At 40.5% G+C, this 10,836-nt stretch overlaps 1 long non-coding RNA gene across 1 annotated transcript; it reads left to right on the forward strand.

Annotated features, from left to right (window-relative positions):
* The first annotated feature begins 429 nt into the window (after positions 1-429).
* On the forward strand, positions 430-10,621 carry LOC127909866 (uncharacterized). Its single transcript, XR_008072627.1, has 3 exons — positions 430-476; positions 10,183-10,254; positions 10,482-10,621. It is a non-coding gene; the product is annotated as an uncharacterized LOC127909866 (long non-coding RNA).
* The last annotated feature ends 215 nt before the right edge of the window (positions 10,622-10,836 follow it).

A 10,836-nucleotide genomic window follows, 5' to 3' on the forward strand; every position in this document is an offset into this window, starting at 1 on the left:
GTGGCTTCTTTTGTGGTATCCTCCCATGAACACCATTCTTGTTTAGTGTTTTCCGTATCGTAGACTCAACAGAGATGTTAGCATGTTCCAGAGATTTCTGCAAGTCTTTAGCTGACACTAGGATTCTTCTTAACCTCATTGAGCATTCTGTGCTGTGCTCTTGCAGTCATCTTTGCAGGAAGGCCACGCCTAGGGAGAGTAGCAACAGTGCTGAACTTTCTCCATTTATAGACAATCGGTCTTACTGTGAACTGATGAACATCAAGGCTTTTAGAGATACTTTTGTAACCCTTTCCAGCTTTATGCAAGTCAACCATTCTTAAACGTAGGTCTTCTGAGATCTCTTTTGTTCGAGGCATGGTTCACATCAGACAATGATTCTTGTGAATAGCAAACTCAAATTTTGTGAGTGTTTTTTTATAGGGCAACTCCGCTTCGTACGAAGAGGAGTAAGGATCGGACCAAGATGTGGCGTGGTAAGTGTTCGTCATTTTAATGGAAAAACTGAACACTACAAAACCACACCGTGACGCTAATGAACCTGTGCTAACAAGCAACATAACATAGACAATCACCCACAACCCACAATGACAAAACAGGCTACCTAAATATGGTTCCCATTCAGAGACAAGGACTAACACCTGCCTCTGATTGAGAACCATATCAGGCCAAACACAGAAACAGACAAACTAGACATACAACATAGAATGCCCACTCAGATCACACCCTGACCAAACAAAACATAGAACATACAAAGCAAACTATGCTCAGGGCGTGACAATCTCCAGTCTTATTGATCGGACTCCAGGTTAGCTGACTCCTGACTTCAATTAGCTTTAGGAGAAGTCATTAGCCTAGGGGTTCACATACATATTCCAACCTACACTGTGAATGCTTAAATGATGTATGCAATACAGACAAGACAATTAAAATAATGTGTGTGTTATTATTAAGCACACTATGTTTGTCAATTGTTGTGACTTGGATGAAGATCAGATTTATGCAGAAATCCAGGTAATTCCAAAGGGTTCACATACTTTTTTCTTGCAACTGTGCATACGTCTGGAATAATTAAATGAATACATGTGCATAGTGTGAATATCAAATGAAAACATGTATAATTCCCCTCATTGGATCATATGCTCGTTGTACAATTTGTATGATTATGTATAGTTCCCAGAAAAACAATACTTACTGTTGTAAGATTTCTGTGTATGTGATATATGTTTTTGTGAGATAAATCCATTAATACTTTCATTCTATGGATGTAATATTTTTTGTAAAGAATATGCTTTCCCATGCGTGTAATTTGATTTCCAATTCAATGATACTTCAATTTTTTGTTACAATATTTTCATTTTATTTAAATTTGACGATAGTCTGAATAAAATACAAATATGATGGTAATTCAAATAATATTTAAAATTACTACTATACATATTTAAGGCAGAATCAATGTCATCCTGTCTGGTACCAATGAAATCCTATTTTATGTTCATATTTATATACAGTACCAGTCAAAGGTTTGGACACACCTACTCATTCAAGGGGTTTTCTTTACTTTTACTATTTTTCACATTGTAGAATAATGAGGAAGACATCAAAACTATGAAATAACACATGAATTCATGTATAACCAAAAAAGTGTCAAACAAATCTAAATATATTTTATATTTGAGATTCTTCAAAGTAGCCACCCTTTGCCTTGATGACAGCTTTGCACACTCTTGGCATTCTCTCAACCATCTTCATGAGGAATGCTTTTCCAACAGTCTTGAAGGAGTTCCAACATATGCTGAGCACTTGTTGGCTGCTTTCCTTTCACTCTGCGATCCAACTCATCCCAACTCATCCCAAACCATTTAAGTTGTGTTGAGGCCGGGTGATTGTACAGTTCGGTTGAGGTCGGGTGATTGTGGACGCCATGTCATCTGATGCAGCACTCCATCACTCTCCTTCTTGGTCAAATAGCCCTTACACAGCCTGGAGATGTGTTGGGTCATTGTCTTGTTGAAAAACAAATTATAGTCCCACTAAGCGCAAACCAGATGGGATGATGTATTGTTGCAGAATGCTGTGGTAGCCATGCTGGTTAAGTGTGCCTTGAATTCTAAATAAATCACAGACAGTGTCACCAGAAAAGCAAACCCACACCATCACACCTCCTCCTCCATGCTTCACGGTGAGAACCACACATGAGGAGAGCATCTGTTCTCCTACTCTGCGTCTCACAAAGACACGGCAGTTGGAGCCAAACATCTCAAATTTGTACTCATCAGACCAAAGGAAGGATTTCCACCGGTCTAATGCCCATTGCTCATGTTTCTTGGCCCAAGGAAGTCTCTTCTTATTATTGGTGTCCTTCAGTAGTGGTTTCTTCACAGCAATTCGACCACGAAGGCCTGATTCACGCAGTCTCCTCTGAACAGTTGATGTTGATATGTGTGTTACTTGAACTCTGTGAAGCATTTATTTGGGCTGCAATTTGTAATGAACTTATCCTCTGCAGCAGAGGTAATTCTGGGTCCTCCTTTCCTGTGAGAGCCAGTTTCATGATGCCGCTTGATGGTTTTTGCGACTGCACTTGAAGAAACTTTCAAAGTTCTTAAAATGTTCCTCATTGACTGACCTTCATGTCTTAATTAAAGTAATGATGGACTGCCATTTCTCTTTGCTTATTTGAGCTGTTTTTGCCATGATATGGAAATGGTCTTTCACCGAATAAGGCTATCTTCTGTATACCACCACTACCTTGACACAACACAGCTGATTGGCTCAAAACAGCTGATTGGCTCAAACACATTAAGGAAAGAAATTCCACAAATTAACTTTTAACAAGGCACACCTGTTAATTGAAATGCATTCCAGGTGACTACCTCATGAAGCTGGTTGAGAGAATGTCAAGAGTGTGCAAAGCTGTCATCAATGCAAAGGGTGGCTACTTTGAAGAAGCTCAAATATTAAATATATTTTAATTATGTGTAGATTGCTGAGAAAAATATTATATGAAATCCATTTTAGAATAAGTCTGTAACATAACAAAATGTGGAAAAAGTCAAGGAGTCTGAATACTTTCCGAAGGCACTGTATATACCGAGTGTACAAAACATTAAGGAAACCTGCTCTTTCTGTGACTTAGACTGACCATGTGAATCCAGGTGCTAGGATACTTTATCAGCAGTTAAATGTACTTCAATCAGTGTTGATGTAGGGGAGGAGACAGGATAAGGAAGGATTTTTAAGTCATGAGACAATTGAGACATGGATTGCATATTAGTATATTAGTGAATGGGCAAGACAAAAGATTTAAGTACCTTTGAACGGGGTATAGTAGTTGGTGACAGGCACACCAGATTGATTGTGTCAAGTACTGGGTTTTTCACGCTAAACAGTTTCCTGTGTGTATCAAGAATGGTCCACCACCCAAAGGACATCCATCCAACGGCAGGCCAGTGGTCGAATATGGTAATTGATGAAAGAGGACAAAGGAGGCTGACACGAATTGTGCAGAGCAACAGACGGGCTACAGTTAGTCAACTGACTGTCCAGTACAACAATGGTGCCCAAAGACCCATAAAAGAATGCACAACACGTCATACCATGACACGAATGGAGTATGGCAGCCGACGACGTTACAGAGATCCACTTCTTTCAGCTCAAAACAAGAAACTGCAGTAGTAGTGGGCTGAGGAATGAAAACACTGGAGAAGTGGAAAAACTGCTGTTTCACTCTGATGGGAGGACTAGAATATGGATAAAACCACATGAAAACATGCATCCATCATGCCGCTTGTCAACATTACAGGCTGGTGGTGGTGTGATGGTGTGGGGTGGGTTTTCATGGCACACATTGGGCCCCTTGATAAAAGTAGAGCAGCGTTTGCATGCCACATGATATCTGAACATCATTCCCATTCAGGTGCATCCCTTCATGGCAGCAGTGTATCCATCTGCACATGCATTTTTTCAGCAGGATAATGCCCCATGTCACAAGGCTAGGATTGTCCAGGAATGGTTCCACGAACATGACACTGAATTCATCTTACTGCAGTGGCCTGCCCAGTCACCAGATCTCAATCAGGTTGAGTTTCTGTGGGATGAGTTGGAGCGAGCTATTCGGATTAGGGATCCATTACAGCCGACTTGACACAACTCCGTGAAGCATTGGAGTCAACATGAGCCAGCATCCGTGTGGAACGCTTTCGAACACCTTGTAGAGTCCATGCCCCGACGAATTGAGGTGATTGTGATGGAAAAGGGGGTGCAACTAAATTTTTGAAAAGTGATCCTAATGTTTTTTATACACTCAGTATAGATCCACACGGGCACCGTGGCCAGGCCACAGGATGTCGGAGGACACCAGGTTCGGCATGAGGCACAGGGTAAAGTTGGGGCGTCGAGACGAGCAGAGCAGAATGACAACCAGGACAACTATGTTACCAGGGAGGACCAGTGCACAGCACAGCCCCAGGCTCAAAATCAGATGGCCCTAATCCGGGGTGGTGGTGTCCAAGCTGGAGGTGTTAGAGGAGTTATGGTTCTCCACGGTCGGTGAAATAAAAAGATAAAAGATCTAAGGGCTATCTGGAAGACAGTAGACATCTAATTCTTTGTTTCTCGTTTTTTTGCAGGTGCTTGACACCCCAAAATAGATACAGTTAAAACAGTCTGTGCACTGCTTGAAATCCTCTCAAGTTTCTTCTCTTCTCTTACCATAGGAATGATATGGGTTAACTGCCTCTGGTCAACTTTCTTTCAATGAAGTGTGTGTGACAGAGAGAGAGAGAGAGATTTGTTTGGTATCTAACCATAAACAGTTAGATGCGTCCTATTTTGTCATTCAGGCTACGGCCAACCCGATTCTCACAAATAGATATTTTAAAATGTAGCACACGACACTGGGACCCCTCCAAGAGGTGCACGTTTTGGTTTTTGCACTAACACCAAACAGCTGAGTCAAATTATGAAAGCTTGATGATTAGTTGATTATTTGAATCAACTGTGTAGTGCTAGGGCAAAAACGAAAACGTGCAACCCTTGGGGTCCCGAGGACCGAATTTGGGAAACACTGACATAGGCAAAACTTCTACTGCAGATGTCTCTAGGGGCCAAGCCGCTCAGTTTATTTTTTTATTTTTTACCCCCATAGAAAAATCTAAAATGTTCAGTGATTTTAACTATGTGTAAAAAGTTGATTCAAACTTTTGAAGGATAAATGGAGGAGTAACGGATTCTTCATGCATTTAATCCGTCTGTGAATGTATGGACATGCTACGGTGCTGCCATCTAGTGGTAAGATAAGGGTGATACGGGTAGAAGAACATTTCAAACATGCCACTTGGCACTCACTGGTTGAATCAACGTTGTTTACATGTAATTTCAATGAAATTATGTTTAACCAACGTGGAATAGACGTTGATTTGACATTTGTGCCCAGTGGGATGATTGCATGTTTAATTTCCTCCCCGCCACAGATTCCAGCATAAATCTACCATGATGACTGCTATCTGATGTTATCTTCATTTGGAAGCTATTGACAATAACTGGTCATTTGTATAAATCACATTTATTTGTAGATTCACTTAGAGAGTTCTCATATGTAGCCTCCTGGAATTCTCGTTCATCACTTCATTGACCTTTCCTTCTTCTATCCCTCTATTTTTCTGTCCTTTATTTCATGTTTGAATTAGTTTCACTGTCAGTTAAAATCTTAACCTTTTACAGTCACTGTCACCTTCTCAAACAGCCAGTCTGTTCTTTCCAATCAGAATTCACAATGTGGGCGGGTGGGTCTGTCAATACTAGTCACGGTCAATCGAGACCAGTGGAGCCTCCTCAGAGGAGGAAGGGGAGGACCATACTCCTCAGTGAATTTCTTAAAAATAAAATTGTAAAGCATAAAAAAATAGTTACTTTTAAGATAAAGCTATACTTCACCAAATAATTTATTAAAACCCACTATTTTGTAAAGCAGGTCTACAGTAGCCCCAACAACACTCTGTAGGGTAGCACCATGGTGTAGCCGGAGGACAGCTATCTTCCATCCTCTTCTGGGTATATTGACTTCATTACATAACATAGGAGGCTCATGGTTCTCATCCCCCTCAATAGACTTACACAGCTACTATGGCAACTTCCAGAAGACGTCCTCCAACCTATCAGAACTCTTGCAGCATGAACTGACATGTTGTCCACGCAATCAAAGGATCAGAGAATGAATCTAGTAGTGAACGCAGAAGCTACAGCTAGCTAGCACTGCAGTGCATAAATTGTAGTGAGTAAGTGACTCAAAGAGAGAGAAAGACAGTAGTTGAACAGTTTTGAACAAAATAATTTCTTCCAAAATGAAAGAGAAGGAAGAGAGAAGTGTCACTTACTTAGCTAACAAATGCAGTGAATGTTAGCTAGTTTAGCCAACTGAAACACCCTGCTCAACCTGAGGGATGCTATGTTAACTAGCTGGCTATGACTTTCCAACACAACACTGGAACTCTACCTAAGTCAAGGTAAGCTTTTGGTTTGACTAATTTGTAACTGCTTACTGACTGTACACTGTAACATTACTGCATGATTGTAGTGGGTTTACTAATGCCTTAGTTCTATTAGCTATGCTGACTATGAGGTGACTTTAGCTAATATGGTGACAACTATGGAGGCAGTGTGTAGCGGTTTGGCTTGGAACGTTTTCTTTCGCCTGGTCACATACAGCATATGTGTTGTGCATTGAAGTCCACAAGAGAAGGGAAGAGATGAGAGGAGGAATACAACATGGCAAATATGAAAGTGAACTGTGTTTAGGCGTGAGATCAGGATGTATTCATTCCACCGATTCTGTTGAAAAACGTTTCTTAAAAACAGAAGCAAATGGAACAAAACAGGGATAAACCTACCTGAATTTGTTCAATAGAAACTCGTTGGACTAACGATTACACCCTCAATCAGCTAGATGCAGGCAATAATGTGCAAGGCGGTATTGAAGGTCACTGTCTGTCACCTCAAATTTGTCTCTCGACCTGTATGCACCTACGTTGTAAACTGTCATTCATAGGCTAGGTTGTAGCAACCTCATGATGGGTATAGGGACAATTTGAGTATCATATCGTAGCCTAAACCTATCGCTGTTACATTGACAGTCATCCATTTTGAGGTAATAACTCCATGCTCATGAAAAACAAATTGTCCTCCCTCATCTTAAACGGCACTGACCGCCACTGATCGAGACCCATCTATCCAGATGGTATGCAGTGTGCGGAATCATGTAGTAACCAAAAAAGTGTTAAACAAATCAAAATATATTTTATATTTGAGATTCTTCAAAGTAGCCACCCAATTAAACTCAAAATCAACAATTCTTAGTTTTAATTGTGATGAGAACAGAAAATAAGGCAATATTTTATGCAATGTTGAAAGCGAATGCAAGGCTAACAAAAAGATCCCACCATGTCGAACGAACAAATTGTCTATTGGCATTTATAAAATTGTACCGAAAATTCCTGTTTCCATCACTGCTGTCTTGATGACAGCTTTGCATACTCTTAGCATTCTCTCAACCAGGTTCATGAGGTAGTCACCTGGAATGCATTTCAATTAACAGTTGCGCCCTGTTAAAAGTTAATTTGTGGAATTTGTGGAATTTCTTTCCTTCCTAATGCATTTGAGCCAATCAAATGTGTTGTGACAAGGTAGGGGTGGAATACAGAAGATAGCCATTTTTGGTAAACGACCAAGTCCATATTACTGCAAGAACAACTCAAATAAGCAAAGAGAAATGACAGTCCATCATTACTTTAAGACATGAAGGTCAGTCAATCCGGAAACTTTCAAGAAAATGGAAAGTTTCTTCAAGTGCAGTCACAGAAACCATCAAGCGCTATGATGAAACTGGCTATCATAAGGACCGCCACAGGAAAGGAAGACCCAGAGTTACCTCTGCTGCAGAGGATAAGTTCATTAGGGTAACCAGCCTCAGATATTGCAGACCAAATAAATGCTTCACAGAGTTCAAGCAACAGATACATCTCAACATCAACTGTTCAGATGAGACTGCGTGAATCAGGCCTTCATGGTTGAATTGCTGCAAAGAAACCACTACTAAAGGACACCAATAATAAGAAGAGACTTGCTTGGGCCAAGAAACACGAGCAATGGACGAGCAGTTGGAAGTCTGTCCTTTGGTCTGATGAGTCCAAATTTGAGATGTTTGTTTCCAACCGCTGTACCATTGTGAGATGCAGAGTAGGTGAACGGATGATCTCCGCATGTATGTTCCCCACCGTGAAGCATGGAGGAGGTGGTGTGATAGTGTGGGGGTGCTTTGCTGGTGACACTGTTTGTGATTTATTTAGAATTCAAGGCACACTTAACCAGCATGGCTACAACAACATTCTGCAGCGATACGCCATCCCATCTGCTTTGCGCATCCCATCATTTGTTTTTCGACAGGACAATGGCCCAACACACCTCCAGGCTATGTAAGGTCTATTTGACCAAGGAGAGTGATGGAGTGCTGCATCAGATATATTTTGATTTGTTTAACACTTTTTTTGGTCACTACATTATTCCTTACATGTTATTTCATAGTTTTGATGTCTTCACTATTATTCTACAATGTAGAGAATAGTACAAATAAAGAAAAACTCTTGAATTTTTTTTTTTTTAATTTTACCTTTATTTAACCAGGCAAGTCAGTTAAGAACATATTCTTATTTTCAATGACGGCCTGGGAACAGGGGGAGAACGACAGATTTGTACCTTGTCAGCTCGGGGGTTTGAACTCGCAACCTTCCGGTTACTAGTCCAACGCTCTAACCACTAGGCTACGCTGCCGCCACGCTGAGTTGGTGTGTGCAAACTTTTGCCTGGTATTGCAGCTGTAACGTAGTTCCACTTCCCGAGGAAGTAGGTTAAGCATACACATCGTGATTCTTGAGTTGATAACGTATTCCCAACGACATGTTAGTGTGGAATGTTCCATTTCTCAACAGTAAAGGCAGGGTTATGTTATTGTAGACAGAAAGGTTATACTTACATTGACTTTTCCCGCAACTGAAGACCGGTTCCATTTGCTATATTACACAAATAACCTGGGGGAGCGTAGGCCATGATGACGGTTTGCTTGGGCAGAGAAGTGGGATTATTCAAATCAAATCTTCTGATGTAAAACACCTCGTCCTCTACCCAATCAAACTCCATGTCTGTAAGACTTCCTGCTTTGGTCCACAGCAATATTTCATAAGAACCGAGGGGTATAGCTAGTAATGGCATAGTCTCAGCACTGTCTGGTAACAATCCACAAACCCGACAATCTGATACATTCTGTAGTAGAGAGACATGACTAGCTAATTGTTAGAAAGTGTTTGACCCAGGGAAAACCCATAATGTTCATGTCCTCCGCTTTCCACCAGACACTGGGAGGCAAATTCGCCTTTCAGCAGGACAATAACCTAAAATATAAGGTCAAATATACATTGGAGTTTCTTATAAAGACGACGTTGAATGTTCCTGAGTGGCCTAGTTAAATATTCTACTTAAATCGGCTTGAAAATCTATGGCAAGACTTGAAAATGGCTGTCTAGCAATGATCAATAATCATTTTAACAGAGCTTGAAGATTTTTTTTAACTTATAATGTGCAAATATTGTACAATCCAGGTGTGCAAAGCTCTTAAAGACTTACCCAGAAAGACTCACAGCTATAATCACTGACAAAGGTGATTCTAACAAGTATTGACTCAGAGGGTTGAATACTTATGTATTTCTTTTAACACATGTTAGAATTAGAAATCCATTTGAATCCCAACTTGTAACACAACAAAATGTGGAAAAAGTCAAGGGGTGTGAATACTTTGAAAGCACTGCAAAAGCAGAAATTCCACTGTTCACCTTCATTTACCTTCTCCTGGGACTGACAACCACTGTTGAGGGACATAAACCACTATGTAGGCAGGTCAAACTATGCATAATTTAAGATATAGCTGTTACAATATGTGGTTTATGATTTTTGTATTCTCAAATGTGATATACAGTAGACCTACCTTTGGAAACTGCGGACTTTATTTATCTGTGTGTGTGCGCCAGCGCGGCGCGTGTATTTGCATAAAATACATAGCATATCTGTCCTGCTTCATTGCTCCACATACTTTTAAAACCCCAGTGTTGATCAGTGACTGTTCACTCCTTTCAGAGCCACTGACACGCAGCACAATGATGATGTCACTGATTCTACTGCTGGGAACACTGGGACTCCTTGTTCAGGGTGAGAGACACTTTGACCAACTTGGATTCATAATTTGGCTGATTTGGCTTCAGAATTAAACTTAATTTGTGAATATTGAAGAAAATAATAAAAACAAATAATCTGGTTTTAACTCATCTGGTTTAAATGAATCATCTGGTTTTATCATGTTTCATGATAGAATGTGGAATATTTGCAATGTCTATTTGTTGTGATAACCTTATTAATCATTCCTTCTTTACTTTCAGACTCATCAGCAGATATAATAATGACAGTCTCCTAAATCTCAGTCTGTTAGTCCAGGAGAGACTGTCTCTATCAGCTGTACAGCCAGTTCAAGTACTAGTGATTATCTCCACTGGTACCTGCAGAAACCTGGAGAAGCTCCTAAACTCCTGGTTTATGCTTCTACAACCCGTCAGTCTGGGATTCCAGGTCGTTTCAGTGGGAGTGGATCTGGTAGTTCATTAACTCATTACACTCTGACCATCAGTGAAGTCCAGGCTGAAGATGCATCAGATTACTACTGTCAGCAGGGTGCAAGCTATCCATTCACACAGTGTTAGAACACCATACAAAAACCTCCTGCAGCTAAAGAGGAAC

This window comes from Oncorhynchus keta, chromosome 20 (genome assembly GCF_023373465.1).
Source record: "Oncorhynchus keta strain PuntledgeMale-10-30-2019 chromosome 20, Oket_V2, whole genome shotgun sequence".
Classification (NCBI taxonomy): Eukaryota; Metazoa; Chordata; class Actinopteri; order Salmoniformes; family Salmonidae; genus Oncorhynchus; species Oncorhynchus keta.